Below are 19147 nucleotides of genomic sequence, written 5' to 3'. Positions count from 1 at the left end.
TGAAAAGTGTTGGTGCAACAGGGCCCTGGTTTGTTGCCAGCGTTTGCGTAGTTTTCGCTTTCGTGCAATTAACTCTAACATATTAACTTTAAGTTTTGGCGTGGGTGTACTATTCCAGGTTGCCTGTTGAAGTTGTTGAGTAAACTCAAGTACTGCATCATCAAGCTGCTCACTGGTAGTGATGTTATTGTATGTAATTAGTAGTTGCAGTTGCGTCTGAAAATACTTCCAGTCGGTGAGAGAATTCACCAGCTAAAAGAGCAGTAGGGACATTTTTATAGACAAAGAAGACAATCAAGTCCGGAATTTTGTTGGTATCCGATGGCCAGTATGTTGGCTTACCAGTTGAAATTGAAATACAACCACTGCGCTCCATAGCTTTAAATAATTCTTGTCCTTCTGCTGTGGTAAGTCTTGAACCCTATGAGGTATGTTTTGCCTTAAAGTCGCCTCTAATTATGAAGCGACCTTGGAAACGATTTAGAAGAGCCAAATAATCTTCGCATTTTAGGTGGTGTCGTGGTGGGCTGTACAAAGCAATTAAAGTCAGAGGTTGTTTCAATGTTTTGATGGAAACGGATGTAGCTTGAAATTCCTGCATGCCGATTTGTTTTTTTAAGTGATGCTTGATGGTATTTTTTATTATTACAGCGCTGCCACCTCTTGGACAATTATCCGGGTGAGTGGTATGATGTAGGGAGTAGTGTTTAAAGTTGATATAAGATTGTTTCGTAAAATAAGTCTCAGCGATTAAGGCAAAATCAATTTTTTCATTATTTAACAATATTTCTAGTTCATTTTTGAGTTTGGGTAGGCCATTTGCATTCTATAAAATAAATTTTAAGTGATTAGTCATAGTCTAAAAACTGCATATTATACTCTAAAGCACCCAACCGCATATCGAATGCTTTGAACACCTCCTGTTGTTCTAGTTTTGACAAGATTTTCGAGAGTACGTCTATGTTTTGTGTGACATCATTTCGAATAGATGCTTTTGATACTTGTGCGTAGGTGGCTACTTTGGGCTTTGTAGGTGGCTCCACTGTAGCAGGCTTATTTTTGTTTGCAGTTGGTTTATAATCACTGAGAGTTTTAGATTTATCATTAATTGTTTTAGATCTTAGATTTTGTGCGATGAGGCACCCACGATAGTTTGCAGGGTGCGGTTTTCCACAATTGCAGCATTTAGGTTTATCTGACACCGGCTTTTGACACTCAGAAGTTAAGTGTTTGCCTGCGCATTTTTCGCACCTAGGAGGTTTACCACAGAAATTTTTTGTGTGTCCAAAAGATTGACACTTTTTGCACTGAGGTATTAAGTTTGACGATTTTACCGGTTCCATTTTTTACAATTGTGTTCAAAATGCTTTTAATTTCATAGATTTTTTCACATTCTTAGATGTCTCGAAAGCCAAAAGAAACATATCAAGTGGTTCCTTTGTCTTCCATTTGAGTTTGTTGGTCGCGCTGATGGCTTTCAGACCCTGATTATTCAGATCGCTCACAATTGATTTTGAGTCGCATGAATGATGAAGGTTTTTTACGATTGCTTGAATTGGTTTGTTTTGTTTATCTTCATAGCTGAACCAGGGAATTTTTTCATTGTTTAGCAATTTTGTTACAGATGTATAGTCGATAGAATCAAAAGTAGTAACTCTATATGATCCATTATTTATTATTCTCACGAAAAATTTCTTTTTTATGGTTTCAATAAGTTGAGCATGCAATTTTTTAAAATCATTAATGCTATTGATAACAATTGGAGGAGGTCGTATAATTTTATTATGGACAGCTTTACCTTTTGGGAAAGTATTTGTTTCAGCTCTAGGTCTACTTTGACTGGCTACTTCAGGGGACGATTCGGCCTTACGTTTTTTAGTTGGTCTTTTCTTTTTGGGGATCCAGTCCGTCTCCCTGACAAGTTTCTCCTCATCAGTTTCACATTTTGTAATGCTATGAGTTGTTTCCATGATTTTTGGTAAGTTTTTAAAAGCTTTTCATTTTTCATTTTCACTTCTTAGTGCAGTTAACTCATTGGATAATAATGTATATAAATTTTCAAGTTTTTTGATTTTATTCTGGAGTTCTACATTTTCCTTTCAAGTTTAATCATTTTTTCTTTATTTCCACCACCTGGAGGTGGGGTTTTAGCAACAGTCATATTTATTTTAAACTAATATTATTTTTTACTTATGTTTGTATTCATAATATAAGTTTAAATTTTTTACCTTAGGATTTATAAATGCTTTTAGCGTTCTTTCGCGTATTTATTTATTAGCATTTGTTAAATATATGGTGTTTCTTTTGCTTTTCTTGTTTTTATTTGTCTATTTAATTAATATACATTGAGTAGTAACGAAAGGTAAAGAAATCCCTGAAACAATTTTTTCATATACTTTGTTGCTTTATTTTCTTGTACTGGAAGGGCCCAGATCATAGGAGTAAAGAGTAATAGAATATATTTTTTTTATTGCAAAAAATGATGCACTGCAAAAACCATTATGAAGTACAAATGTGACGTTGGAGACATTAAGTCTGCAGTATTTAAATATGTATGTTTTTATTGCACATTTGTGCATATATTTTACCTTAAAAGGAACTATTTCTTAATAGTTTGAAATTTTGGTGACTTTTTGTAATTACTTTAAAAAATATTATTTTAAATAATACGTGTTTTGTGAAGTCTGTTACAATACTGAAAAAAATTTTCTGATTTTAAAGAGTATATTAAAAACCTTCAATATAAAGGTAGCAAAATATTTTGCGTTGATTGGATTAATTCAAACGATAAATGGTCTTTAGCAAACGACTTGTTTAAAGAAAATACAAACATTTTTTAACCAAGATCCATTGGAAAACACATTTTCGTATGTACGTGCCAAAGGTGGACATAACAAACATCTGTCGGCAAAGCTATTGTCTTTAAAATTGTATCAGTTCATCTCGCAATCAAATTGCTTAGAAGATGAAAATGTTATGCTGGAATTAGATTTCTGCTCAATGCTAGAAAATATTCGCAGTTTGCATGGAGTACATACCGAAAATAATAATAGCGAAAACGTTGTATTAACTTCGGAAGAATGCTTCCTGGTTTGACGAAACGTATGAATGCTATTTGCACCGGATTGAAATGTTAAAATTGGTGATTACGATATGGCTTCGGAGACATTGCACTTGGAGAACATTTAAAAATAAAGCTTCATAGAATGGAAAAAATTATGTTTGAAACATAAATAAATTCGTATTATGTTTTTACACTACAATTCATAACAATATCAAACAGTTAATTTTGTTTTTATATACTGTGGCGTTCACCTGGCATTATTAAAAAAGAGAAGTTTACTTTGAAAAATAGAAATTGACAATCAAATTTTCAGGCATATACATTAAGAGTCAACATTACTACAATACTATTAAATTCAAAAACGTGTCAAATGTACACAATTTTGATTTTGTCACTTAAATGCTGTTTGATCACTTGAACATTTTACAGCGAACAAACATACAAACATGCGTATAATGTAATACAGAGGGTTGCATGTATGATTGAATACTTATGCAGTTGGGCTTTCGTCAGCCTTACTGGACTCACATATAGGTTTGAACTGAACATCATACCAGTTGTGACTCGATCGAACATTGTTGCATGAGGTTGGGTGGATTTATTATAAATCCACCAGCAAAATAAAGTGGGTATTTCGTTTGTATGAGCGTGGCGCTTCTTTGTACTCTAGATTCTTTGGTTAAAGCATTGAGTAAAATTATTACAGAGTTCCACTGCCATAGAAATGAAGTGTTTGTTTTACATATCTATATTTAGTCCACAAATAACTCAAATCTCTGCCGACGTCGCACAGTGTGACAAAACATAAAATTAGGCGGTCATAATTCGATATTTTCGGAACCAGTAGAGACATTGATATGAAATTTTCCTAAAATATAGTTTTTGAGTTGATCTTTCTTTTAAATCTAATTTGAAATTTTTGTCCAAACATGGGGACCTTACCGTGGTCCCAAGATTACTTAAAAACTATGATAGGTAGAAAGCTTAATTTTGGTGTCCGGAAAACTTACGTTATTATCTAGATTCCAAAATTTTTTTATGGTTTTCCACCCACTGACACACCCACCCCCCATACAAAATTTTCATATTAAATCATTTATCATCGTAGTCAAAGTTTCGTAGTGAGCGGACGTGTTTTTTAACCGGTCTCGAAGAAATTTAAATTACAGTATAAAAACAAGTAAATAAGAAGTATTCTTATAAATATCACTTTTGTTATTAATACAAATTCACAAAAATAGATCATTTTTGGGCAAAAAACAATTAGTAAAAGTTTAAAGTGCATAAAATATTAATTTGAAAATAGCGCGCCCTTTTTTGATTTTTGTGGACTTTTTTTCTTTTTGCACAACTTTATTAAAAAAAAATTCAAACAGCTGACAGAGACAGCAGATTAATTTCTAAAGCTTATAGTCAAAAGTGAATAAGCATTCAAACAAAAGAACAGTGCGGTTTTGTGTATATATGAACAAAACAAAAAGTGCTGATAGAGACAGCTATTATTATTATATTTTATTTTATTACTGAAAAAGCTGTTTATAGTAATTAAACAAGATTAAAATATTCAGCTGAGACAGCATATACAACCTATTCTTTGATTAGTGTGTACACAAACCTTTATTTTAAAAGTGTTATAACACAAGATCAGTCATCCTCAAACTGTTCATATATATTCACTGTTCACTATATTTTCATATTCTATTTTGGTAATCGCTTAATTTATCGTAATGCCGGTCAATCGAACTCCACCAAAAGGTGGAGGCGAGTCAAATCACGAGCAACAATCACAACAAGAACGACAACAACAGCAAGCTGTCCTATGTTCAAAAGCATCCAATAATAATAATCAAACAACACTTCTACGATCAAATCAACAGCTACAGCTGCAAGAAAAATCACTGCAAACCCAACAAAAACAACCACAACAGAACCAGCAAATAGAGAAACAACAAATGTAGCAGGAGTAGCACATAAAACTCCAACAATCAAAGCATCATCAACACAATTCACCATCAAAACTCATTCAGAATTTGGAAAACTCTGATATTAACACCAGAACTGCAAACACAACGGAAGATGCAACTACAAATAAAAACAATGACTTCACCACACCAGTAGTGAATAAGAGAATTCGTAGCTCCCCTGGTAAGCAAATCAATGAAATAAGCGCCAAAAAACACAAACAAAACAAAAAACAGTACACATTAAACGAGTATTCCTTAGCAACAAATAGACTTGCTGTCCTAGTAACTGATAGCGATAAAGAACCCACTAAAGATAGCAAAACAACACAAAATCAAACGGCTAAAAATAAAAAACCTCCACCCATTATGTGCAAAAAGTACAGCTGCTAATTAAAACGTTAGATGCACTACAAATATCTAAATATGAAATTCGTGTATTACAAAATAATGAAATAAAAATCCAGCCATTCGAATCAACAGATTACACTAGCATAGTAAAATTTCTTAAAGAAAGGAGCGTGGAGTACTACACGTATAAGCCAAAAGAAGAAAGGGGGTTTAAGATCTTCCTACGCGGTATGCACCACTCCGCTAACAAAAATGAACTAGCTGAACTAGAGCTAGCTGAACTAGGACATGAAGTATGCAATATACAAAACGTATTACATCCGCGCACAAAATCTCCATTAAACCTATTTACAATCGAAATTAAACAAGATGTAAATAACAAGGAAATTTACAACATCAAAGACCTACTGCACTGCAAAATAAATTTTGAACCTCCCCATCCAAAAAGAACAATACCACAATGTACCCACTGTCAAAAGTATGGACACACAAAAAATTTTTGTACAAGAAGTCCAATCTGTGTTAAATGCTCCGAAGGACATAAAACAATTGACTGTCCCATGAAAGGTAAGAACAACGTCCTTAAATGCGTACTCTGTTAAGAGAATCACACTGCAAACTACAAAGGTTGTACACTCTATAAAACTCTTCAAATCAAATGATTCCCAGCTCTTCGCGTAAAACAACAAAAAACCACATCTCAAAATAACGAAATATCTCTGCCAACTAAAGCTGTTACGAACCTAATAACTACCACCCAACAAACCCAACAAATCCAACCAGCTAAAACATACGCCGAAATAATAAAATCGCATCCAACTCAATCCAAATGATGAAGCAAATGATGTAACAGCTTATGACGCAAGTTGCCAACGTTATACATATTTTAACCATCCTAATCACCAAACTCGATGGACAGAAATAAATTAAAAATTTTAGCTTGGAATGCAAACGGTCTCAGCAAACAACTACTAGAACTGAGAACATACTTAAACATCAATTCCATTGATGTACTACTGGTATCAGAGACACTCTTCACCGTTAAAAGTTTCATCAAAATCCCTAACTATTCGATATATTATACAAATCATCCCGAAAACAAAGCCCATGGTGGAACAGCAGTAATTATTAAGCAAAATATGCAATGCTCAATAGCTAGTATATACCAAACAGAACAAGTTCAAGCTACAAGTGTCCATATTCAAGATACAAGAGGCTAGTTAACAGTATCAGCTATTTACTGCCCTCCGAAATACAATAACTCGAAGGATGTATGCCTGAGCTACCTTAACACTCTCGGCAATCGGTACATTGTTGGTGGAGACTTTAATGCAAAACATACTTTGTGGGGCACAAGAATTACAAACTGCAAAGGGAAAAATAATACATAATGCTATCATTGACAAAAAAGCAGACATTCTAAGCACAGGTGAACCTACGTACTGGCCTACCGATATGAACAAAATACCAGACGTGATTGACTTCTTCGTGACCAAAAATATAAACAAACGATTTCTTACAGTAAGTACACTTCCTGACTTATCATCTGATCACTCACCAATTATGCTATCATATGAAAGCGACACAAAACTAAACATCACAAGGACAAAATTAATCTATAATAACAAAACATGTTGGGACACGTTTAGAGATATTCTTAATACCGACCTGACAATAAATATTTCCTTAAAATCTGAAGACGAAATTGAAAGCGCGATTGTATACTTAAACGAAGTGATCGCTGTTGCCGTGACAAATTCTATCCCAGTTCTTAAACAAAACGACACTCAAAATAAAATCTCGATGGCAGTTAAAAGCAAGATAATGGACAGAAGAAAACTGTGAAAACAATGGCAAATAAATCGGTCTCCTGAACTAAAAATGGACTTAAACAAACTAACCAAAGAACTTAAAATTATGCTACTTAATAAGAAAAATAAAAACCTACAAAAACGCATAATGAACTTGACAGCTGACAAAACCACTAACTATTCTTTATGGAAAGTTACTAAAAATATCAACAACTCAGTAATGCATCAACCACCATTAAGGAAAGCAAATGGAACTTGGGCTAGAACTAACACCGAAAAAGCTGAACTTTTTGCCACGTACTTCGAAACTACGTTTAGTAACCCAAAACAGCATGATAGCAACGTTACACGGAGCAGCTCTACTCAAAATGTCGCAATAAAGAAAGTTTCAATAACAGAGATTAAGAATACTATTAAAAATAAAATTAAAGCAAAAAAATCACCGGGATATGATAGTATCACAGGAAAGATTCTGACTGATCTGCCTCTTCATGCACTTATATATATGAGAAATCTGTTTAATTGCGCTTTTCGCCTTAAGTATTTTCCAAAAGTTTGGAATGTAGCAGAAGTAATCACTATACCTAAACCAAATAAGGACATATCTGTAACAAAATCATACAGACCAATTAGCCTATTACCAGTTATTTCAAAATTGTTTGAAAAAATAATTTTATCAAGACTAGAACCGCTTCTCCATAAAGAAAAACTTATATCTGACCATCAATTCGGCTTTCGGAAAAAGTATTCGACTATACAACAAGTTCACAGAGTTGTTAATAAAATAACTAGTGATATTGACACAAAACAATTTTCCTCTGCGGTATATCTAGATATCGCAAAGGTTTTCGGCAGCGTTTGGTATGGAGGTCTACTAACTAAACTATCAGAGCTTCTTCCAACAAACTTTTACCTCCTACTTAAGAGCTATCTACAAAATAGATACTTTTATGTGAAGTATAAAGACTCAATCTCCGAACTTAAACAAATTAAAGCTGATGTCCCGATACCTTCTGATTCTCAAAGTTTGATAGCAACTTTTGCATACGATACAGCACTAATTGCAGTTAATAAAAATTTTAATATATCCACAGACAACTTGCAGAATTACCTAAACGCAACGCTCGAATGGTTCGACAAATGGGGAGTTCAAATAAATACAAGCAAAACAGTTCATGTTATCTACACGAATAAAAAATATGACCTAAAACGTATAAAAATTAACAATTTCGAAGTCTTCACATACACAAAGGCAAATTACCTTGGCATTACTATAGATAGCAGATTAACTTGGAAAGACCATATTTAAGCTAAAAGCAATGAAATTAAACGTCGTTTTGGACAATTGTACTGGCTACTCTACTCGAAATCAAAACTAACAGTGGAAAATAAACTTCTAGTATATAAAACAGTAATCGCTCCAATATGGAAATATGGAGCCGAAATATGGGGCACAGCATGTAAATCCAACATTCAAATACTGCAAAGACTCCAATCAAAAATACTTAGGACTATCATCAACGCTGAATGGTACATCTCAAAATATGACATTCATCGCGATTTAAAGATACCCTTCGTTGCAGACGTTATCCGAAAAAATAGTAAAAAGCACACAGACAGATTACTTTTCCATCCTAACCCAACAATGAGGCAGCTACCTAATGACGAAGCTACACATAACAGAAGATTGAAACGCTTATTTCCATCAGAACTAGCAATCTAACTAATATATTCATAGTAAATTCATAGCAGTCTATTTAATTGACTCATTTATTATATCATCTATCCATTAATTTTAATTATTTTATAATATTTAGTTTATATAATTTAAAGAAAAGTTTTCTTTTTCTTTTTGTCCACTATTAATACTTCACTCATGTAATTCTTAATATTGTTTTTGAATTATTACTTGAAGTTCCATTATGTAAAAATGTATACTAAATGCTAAATCTTGGCAGTTGTATAATAAAGGGAAGCAAAAAAAAACAAAATTATTTATTATCGTTGGACTACATATATACGTGACTTACATAGCAACACAAGTTTATGCAAAAAATGGGCGTGATCCGTCCATTAGTTCCTAAATTATTTGCAGTTTATGCAACTTTAGCGAAACTATGATTTCGTAAAAATTGAACCAACTTTAAACCCTTATAACTTTTTTACTATTTATTCAAAAATGATCATTTTTGATTTTTTTTAAAGCTTACGATATTTTTATTCATTACGTGTAAAACAATTTCAATTTTAGATATCAATAAAATTTTATAAGCGAAATTGCAGAAAAAGTCAGCATTTTCAAAATGTATCCGAGTTTTTTCATGAAATTTTTCCTACTAATAGCCAAATAGTTAAACTTTACAACAAAAAAAAAATTGGCCTGCGCACTCAATGTTTTACACCTATTTCAGGCTTCAGAAAGCAGCGAAAAATAACGGAGAATATGACTGTTGTGAGTTAAATATTTATTTTATTTAATTTCACGGGTTTTGGCAGTTTTTCCGTTAGGTAGTGTGTACGATCTTATGTGATCGTACATTTTCCCTAAAAATAGGCAATGTTATTTGCATCTGGGCAGTTATTGACTAGAACCAAAGAATCTATAGTACAAAGAAGTGCCACACTCATACAAACGAAATATCCACTTTATTTTGCTGGTGGATTTATAATAAATCCACCCAACCTCATGCAACAATGTTCGATCGAGTCACAACTGGTATGATGTTCAGTTCAAACTCATTGCAACCCACAATTGTTTTTATACGCCTGTTTCTTTTGCCTTTCTTGTTTTTATTTGTCTATTTAATTAATATACATGGATTAGTAACTAAGTAAATGGTAAAGAAATCCCTCAAATAATTTTTCGATATACTTTGTTGCTTTATCTTCTTGTACTGGAAAGGCCTATATCATAGGAGTAAAGAGTAATAGAACATATTTTTTTTTTTATTGCAAAAAATGATGCACTACAAAAACCATTATGTATGTACAAATGTGATATTGGAGACATTAAGTCTGCAGAATATTAATATGTATGTTTTTATTGCACATTTGTGCATATATTTTACCTCAAAAGGAACTACTTCTTAATAGTTTGAATTTTTGGTGACTTTGTGATTATTTTAAAAAATATTTTTAAGATTCATATAAAAGTGTTTGAAAAATATTTTAAAGAAAATAAAAATATTAGAAAAGTAAGAACAATTATATTGAAAAAATGTATAGAAGTCACTAAAACCACTAATAATGCTTCCTGGTTTGAGGAAACGCTATTTACACCGGAATGCTATTTACACCGGATTGAAATGTTAAAATTGGTGTTTACGATATTATTTCGAAAACATTGCGCATGGACAAAATTTAAAAATAAAGCTTCATAGAATTGAAGAAATCAGATATGAGACATAAATAAATTTGTAATGTATTTTAACACTACAATTCATACCAATAGTAATTTTGTTTTTGTTTTATACTATTAAATTCAAAAACTTATCAAATGTACACAATTTTGATTTCGTCACTGAAATGCTGTTTGATCGCTTGAACATTTTACAGCGAACAAACATACAAACATGCATATAATGTAATACAGAGGGTTGCATGTATGATTGAATACGTATGCAGTCAGGTTTTTGTCAGCCTTACTCGACTCACATATAGGTTTGAACTGAACATCATACCAGTTGTGACTCGATCGAACATTGTTGCATGAGGTTGGGTGGATTTATTATAAATCCACCAGCAAAATAAAGTGGGTATTTCGTTTGTATGAGCGTGGCACTTCTTTGTACTATAGATTCTTTGCTAGAACCAAAGCATCAGACCGTCAGTTCGACGATAAGAAATGCTGAGTTTTGGTATTTGGTTAGTAATTGGTGTCATGATGTTAGTGACTTTGAAAATGTAAATACGGAAGAATTGCAAAAATATGTAGAGCATTCTTATAATAATAAGAACTTTGCAAATTTAGCAAAATAAATTATGAAACTATGGAAAAGCCCAATAAGGTAACTGGGGTAATTTGAAGGTCATATATTGGATTTTTGCATCAAATTTAGGTATATAAGATAGAATTAAAAACACAAAAAGGGAGTTAGGGAGTTGAGTTTTGGTGTGATGACTGAGACGCTGATGCGTAAAACAGTTGTGTTGAAATTAATCGTGCAAATAAAAATCAAGTACGAAGGGTTTTATTAGTAACTAAGGACGTGTAATATTTGAAATATAACTTTAGTGTATTTTAAAGTTAAATAAGTTGTTTAAAACTGATAATTAAACTTTTAAAAGTGTAAAATTAGTTATAAACTTTTATAATAAGGAAATTGGAAAATAAAAAAGGAAAATTGTATACAACAAAAAACAACTGAAATAACAAGTGAAATAAAGATCATATACATGGAAAACAGATCAATGACTTTCTTTTCCTTAAACAAATAAAAAATAGTGAAGTTTATCTACATGTATAACCGAATAAGTTATATGACTATATAACTAGACGGAGAAAAAACAACATATACAATTGTAGTTAGATGAAGAAGAATTACAACTAACTGAAGATACAACATTTAGTCCAGATTTTAATTTGGCGCATTCACGTTCTTCTATCACCAAAAACCACAACAATGACCTTGAATAAACACAATTTATTTCAAAAACAAATATAATCAGTAATAATAAAAAGAAATTTTTAATTTTACAAACATTTAATTTATTTATATTTCCAATTTGAAGAAAATCGGTTGAAAAACAAACAAATTATAACACATTACGTTCTGACGCACGCTATACAGTAAAGCGCAACATCGATGTTATTAACATATCTAGATTATTAATTAATTTTAATCAGTATCACTATTAGAGTTATTATATATTTCGGATTCATTGTCTATCAAATCCAAAACTTCAGGATATGATAAATTATTATTACATATTAAGCGTAAGCATAAGGTCTAAGTTATACTCAACTCTTGAACATTTTTGTGTTGATGTTTGTGTTGATCTCATAGCTCGGCATTCCTTGTTGAGGGCTTCTTGAGCTTCTTCTGACAATTGCCCAAGAGGTAGAATGGCTTTTTTTATAACAACACTTCCATGGATGAGTACTTTATGTACAGTAACTGGCATTGGATAATAAAAATATTCCTTCAAATACAAAAGGGCTGTGTTTTTAGCAAATCGTTCAAATTTGTCGGCATTTATTGGCATACCACAATTGATTGCTCCCAATATAGTTCGGAACATTTTAATAAGTTCGAAATTAATTCCAGTTATATCTGCTGTATTATCAGCATTGTGAAAAAACATGCGCGCTGTGTTTCCATCATTCGTGTTTCCAAAATTTTGCATTGGCACATCAATAAGAAGGCCCAATTTTTCCTTAAACGCATTCTGAATAGTTTTCGTCTTCGTTTGCATCTTTAACTTTGCAGCTTCATCTGAAGCTTTCCAGGTTTTGAATTCATTACGATAAGCTATATGAAGAAGGCACTCCATGAATCTAATTCGTACATGTAATGGCGATATTCCAAATGACAATAAACCTTCATCAGCAATAGGTCGTTAGAAAATTTCCATAGAATTCATGTCCTTTGGTTTCGCTCCACATAAATAGCAGAATGATGATGCAACTGCATTGCAAACTTTCCCATCAATCATACAAAAAATCATGATTGCGTCAACTTTCACTGTTTTATTTTCAATTTTAACAATCGAAGTTTGCAGTTTTTCTATTTTCGTTTTCACTTTTTTTACTTCCGATCTGATTAGTTCCTTTGTTTCTTTTGCAAAAATGAATTTGATTGGTCTGCAATGTCGAGTAGAGGAAGGTGCGGGATTTTGCCATAGTACTACCTCACCACCACGTCGAAGCTTCATGTACAACTTCATTGGAACAAGTGATATTGAAAACATTGATTCGTCTGATTTATCTAAAGCAGTGAATCTTTGTCCATAACGGTGTTGTTGCGATCCATCGCATCCCCATTTAAATATGCATTTTAGATTCGTGTCGTGTAGACTGTAGGTAGTTAAAACTTCATTTGCTAGTCTGGAGCAGATTCTTTCGATTGTATGCGATATTAAACTTTGCAAGGGGACCTCTGCCATTGATTCTGTTACTGTAATTCCGATAGGATAACAATTCAATTTTTCAGCTACTATTTTATGGTACGGTGGATACAGGTTGCAGTTTAAGTCATTGGCTCTACCTCTAATCTCTCTATACTGGTCTACTGACAGCTTAGTTCCAATCATTATAGCTAATGCTTCGATAGGGGACATCATAGAGGGTACATTTTGTGGTTCCTTCAATTTATTGTACAACTTAACTCCTTTAGTAGCAGGTCGATGATGTAGCTCTTTAACTAGTAATGCTGATTTTCTCTTTCCTTGTTTCTGAAGTGCGCTAATAACTTTAGATATTATCACTTCAGAGCTCTCAGCACAGTCTTGAACTTTCCTACGTTTCGTACGCACTGATGATTCCTCAAATAATTTTACGGGTCTTCCAACTGCATTTCGTGATGTTGTTGGTATTGCATCTAATACGGTATCTGAGAGGCAAAAATATTCTTGGAGCCACTCTTCATTTAGTTGGTTGAATCTGTCCCTTCTTCTGCCTGCTGCAATCCATTTTCTTTCAACCAATTTCGAATAATTCATAAAAGAAACATCAAGACATTTCAATTCGGTCGTCTGTAAATTTGCAAGCTTTGGATTTAATTTAACTACAAAATTAATAAAATCGCCAATGCTTGGAGATCTAAGCCAGGCATCAAATAGAAATTCATTTGTAAATTTAGTTGCCATAGCTTCAAAGTATGTCGTTCGTATTAATGTTGTATAAAGAATATCAAATATATGTTACAGGTTTTTTACTTAAATTTATAGCCTGGTTTTCTGTTCTATAAGATGCATATAAAGATATGTTAATAATATCGATGTTGCAAAACAAAACCTTAAAAAAATAGGTAGCTAGTTGATTCTAATTCCATTTTACAATTGGCAGGTAGTTAAATTAAAGGGTTTGCGCATTACTGTATAGCGTGCATCTGAACGTAATGTGTTATAACGTATGTGTTATAAATGTTTATAAAATTAAAAATTTCTTTTTATTATTACTTATTATGTTTGTTTTTGAAATAAATAGTGTTTATTGAAGGTCCTATTTTACGTTATTTTTCGCTGCTTTCTGAAGCCTGAAATAGGTGTAAAACATTGAGTGCACAGGCCGATTTTTTGTTGTTGTAAAGTTTAACCATTTGGCTATTAGTAGGAAAAATTTCATGAAGAAACTCGGATACATTTTTTGCGTATCGCAGATAAAAGTGAAAATGGCAATGAAAAAAATGCTGACTTTTTTTACACGTAATGAATAACAATATCGTAAGCTTTAAAAAAATCAAAAATGATCATTTTTGAATAAATAGTAAAAAAGTTATAAGTGTTTAAAGTTGGTTCAATTTTTACGAAATCATAATTTCGCTAAAGTTGCATAAACTGCAAATAATTTAGGAACTAATGGGCGGATCACGCCCATTTTTTGCATAAAGTTGTGTTGCTATGTAAGTCACGTATATATGTAGTCCAACGATAATAAATAATTTTGTTTTTTTTTGCTTCCCTTTATTATACAACTGCCAAGATTTAGCATTTAGTATACATTTTTACATAATGGAACTTCAAGTAATAATTCAAAAACAATATTAAGAATTACATGAGTGAAGTATTAATAGTGGACAAAAAGAAAAAGAAAACTTTTCTTTAAATTATATAAACTAAATATTATAAAATAATTAAAATTAATGGATAGATGATATAATAAATGAGTCAATTAAATAGACTGCTATGAATTTACTATGAATATATTAGTTAGATTGCTAGTTCTGATGGAAATAAGCGTTTCAATCTTCTGTTATGTGTAGCTTCGTCATTAGGTAGCTGCCTCATTGTTGGGTTAGGATGGAAAAGTAATCTGTCTGTGTGCTTTTTACTATTTTTTCGGATAACGTCTGCAACGAAGGGTATCTTTAAATCGCGATGAATGTCATATTTTGAGATGTACCATTCAGCGTTGATGATAGTCCTAAGTATTTTTGATTGGAGTCTTTGCAGTATTTGAATGTTGGATTTACATGCTGTGCCCCATATTTCGGCTCCATATTTCCATATTGGAGCGATTACTGTTTTATATACTAGAAGTTTATTTTCCACTGTTAGTTTTGATTTCGAGTAGAGTAGCCAGTACAATTGTCCAAAACGACGTTTAATTTCATTGCTTTTAGCTTAAATATGGTCTTTCCAAGTTAATCTGCTATCTATAGTAATGCCAAGGTAATTTGCCTTTGTGTATGTGAAGACTTCGAAATTGTTAATTTTTATACGTTTTAGGTCATATTTTTTATTCGTGTAGATAACATGAACTGTTTTGCTTGTATTTATTTGAACTCCCCATTTGTCGAACCATTCGAGCGTTGCGTTTAGGTAATTCTGCAAGTTGTCTGTGGATATATTAAAATTTTTATTAACTGCAATTAGTGCTGTATCGTATGCAAAAGTTGCTATCAAACTTTGAGAATCAGAAGGTATCGGGACATCAGCTTTAATTTGTTTAAGTTCGGAGATTGAGTCTTTATACTTCACATAAAAGTATCTATTTTGTAGATAGCTCTTAAGTAGGAGGTAAAAGTTTGTTGGAAGAAGCTCTGATAGTTTAGTTAGTAGACCTCCATACCAAACGCTGCCGAAAACCTTTGCGATATCTAGATATACCGCAGAGGAAAATTGTTTTGTGTCAATATCACTAGTTATTTTATTAACAACTCTGTGAACTTGTTGTATAGTCGAATACTTTTTCCGAAAGCCGAATTGATGGTCAGATATAAGTTTTTCTTTATGGAGAAGCGGTTCTAGTCTTGATAAAATTATTTTTTCAAACAATTTTGAAATAACTGGTAATAGGCTAATTGGTCTGTATGATTTTGTTACAGATATGTCCTTATTTGGTTTAGGTATAGTGATTACTTCTGCTACATTCCAAACTTTTGGAAAATACTTAAGGCGAAAAGCGCAATTAAACAGATTTCTCATATATATAAGTGCATGAAGAGGCAGATCAGTCAGAATCTTTCCTGTGATACTATCATATCCCGGTGATTTTTTTGCTTTAATTTTATTTTTAATAGTATTCTTAATCTCTGTTATTGAAACTTTCTTTATTGCGACATTTTGAGTAGAGCTGCTCCGTGTAACGTTGCTATCATGCTGTTTTGGGTTACTAAACGTAGTTTCGAAGTACGTGGCAAAAAGTTCAGCTTTTTCGGTGTTAGTTCTAGCCCAAGTTCCATTTGCTTTCCTTAATGGTGGTTGATGCATTACTGAGTTGTTGATATTTTTAGTAACTTTCCATAAAGAATAGTTAGTGGTTTTGTCAGCTGTCAAGTTCATTATGCGTTTTTGTAGGTTTTTATTTTTCTTATTAAGTAGCATAATTTTAAGTTCTTTGGTTAGTTTGTTTAAGTCCATTTTTAGTTCAGGAGACCGATTTATTTGCCATTGTTTTCACAGTTTTCTTCTGTCCATTATCTTGCTTTTAACTGCCATCGAGATTTTATTTTGAGTGTCGTTTTGTTTAAGAACTGGGATAGAATTTGTCACGGCAACAGCGATCACTTCGTTTAAGTATACAATCGCGCTTTCAATTTCGTCTTCAGATTTTAAGGAAATATTTATTGTCAGGTCGGTATTAAGAATATCTCTAAACGTGTCCCAACATGTTTTGTTATTATAGATTAATTTTGTCCTTGTGATGTTTAGTTTTGTGTCGCTTTCATATGATAGCATAATTGGTGAGTGATCAGATGATAAGTCAGGAAGTGTACTTACTGTAAGAAATCGTTTGTTTATATTTTTGGTCACGAAGAAGTCAATCACGTCTGGTATTTTGTTCATATCGGTAGGCCAGTACGTAGGTTCACCTGTGCTTAGAATGTCTGCTTTTTTGTCAATGATAGCATTATGTATTATTTTTCCCTTTGCAGTTTGTAATTCTTGTGCCCCACAAAGTATGTTTTGCATTAAAGTCTCCACCAACAATGTACCGATTGCCGAGAGTGTTAAGGTAGCTCAGGCATACATCCTTCGAGTTATTGTATTTCGGAGGGCAGTAAATAGCTGATACTGTTAACTAGCCTCTTGTATCTTGAATATGGACACTTGTAGCTTGAACTTGTTCTGTTTGGTATATACTAGCTATTGAGCATTGCATATTTTGCTTAATAATTACTGCTGTTCCACCATGGGCTTTGTTTTCGGGATGATTTGTATAATATATCGAATAGTTAGGGATTTTGATGAAACTTTTAACGGTGAAGAGTGTCTCTGATACCAGTAGTACATCAATGGAATTGATGTTTAAGTATGTTCTCAGTTCTAGTAGTTGTTTGCTGAGACCGTTTGCATTCCAAGCTAAAATTTTTAATTTATTTCTGTCCATCGAGTTTGGTGATTAGGATGGTTAAAATATGTATAACGTTGGCAACTTGCGTCATAAGCTGTTACATCATTTGCTTCATCATTTGGATTGAGTTGGATGCGATTTTATTATTTCGGCGTATGTTTTAGCTGGTTGGATTTGTTGGGTTTGTTGGGTGGTAGTTATTAGGTTCGTAACAGCTTTAGTTGGCAGAGATATTTCGTTATTTTGAGATGTGGTTTTTTGTTGTTTTACGCGAAGAGCTGGGAATCATTTGATTTGAAGAGTTTTATAGAGTGTACAACCTTTGTAGTTTGCAGTGTGATTCTCTTAACAGAGTACGCATTTAAGGACGTTGTTCTTACCTTTCATGGGACAGTCAATTGTTTTATGTCCTTCGGAGCATTTAACACAGATTGGACTTCTTGTACAAAAATTTTTTGTGTGTCCATACTTTTGACAGTGGGTACATTGTGGTATTGTTCTTTTTGGATGGGGAGGTTCAAAATTTATTTTGCAGTGCAGTAGGTCTTTGATGTTGTAAATTTCCTTGTTATTTACATCTTGTTTAATTTCGATTGTAAATAGGTTTAATGGAGATTTTGTGCGCGGATGTAATACGTTTTGTATATTGCATACTTCATGTCCTAGTTCAGCTAGCTCTAGTTCAGCTAGTTCATTTTTGTTAGCGGAGTGGTGCATACCGCGTAGGAAGATCTTAAACCCCCTTTCTTCTTTTGGCTTATACGTGTAGTACTCCACGCTCCTTTCTTTAAGAAATTTTACTATGCTAGTGTAATCTGTTGATTCGAATGGCTGGATTTTTATTTCATTATTTTGTAATACACGAATTTCATATTTAGATATTTGTAGTGCATCTAACGTTTTAATTAGCAGCTGTACTTTTTGCACATAATGGGTGGAGGTTTTTTATTTTTAGCCGTTTGATTTTGTGTTGTTTTGCTATCTTTAGTGGGTTCTTTATCGCTATCAGTTACTAGGACAGCAAGTCTATTTGTTGCTAAGGAATACTCGTTTAATGTGTACTGTTTTTTGTTTTGTTTGTGTTTTTTGGCGCTTATTTCATTGATTTGCTTACCAGGGGAGCTACGAATTCTCTTATTCACTACTGGTGTGGTGAAGTCATTGTTTTTATTTGTAGTTGCATCTTCCGTTGTGTTTGCAGTTCTGGTGTTAATATCAGAGTTTTCCAAATTCTGAATGAGTTTTGATGGTGAATTGTGTTGATGATGCTTTGATTGTTGGAGTTTTATGTGCTACTCCTGCTACATTTGTTGTTTCTCTATTTGCTGGTTCTGTTGTGGTTGTTTTTGTTGGGTTTGCAGTGATTTTTCTTGCAGCTGTAGCTGTTGATTTGATCGTAGAAGTGTTGTTTGATTATTATTATTGGATGCTTTTGAACATAGGACAGCTTGCTGTTGTTGTCGTTCTTGTTGTGATTGTTGCTCGTGATTTGACTCGCCTCCAC

This window comes from Teleopsis dalmanni, chromosome 1 (genome assembly GCF_002237135.1).
Source record: "Teleopsis dalmanni isolate 2A chromosome 1, ASM223713v2, whole genome shotgun sequence".
Lineage (NCBI taxonomy): Eukaryota > Metazoa > Arthropoda > Insecta > Diptera > Diopsidae > Teleopsis > Teleopsis dalmanni.
This window is presented reverse-complemented; position numbering follows the sequence as displayed.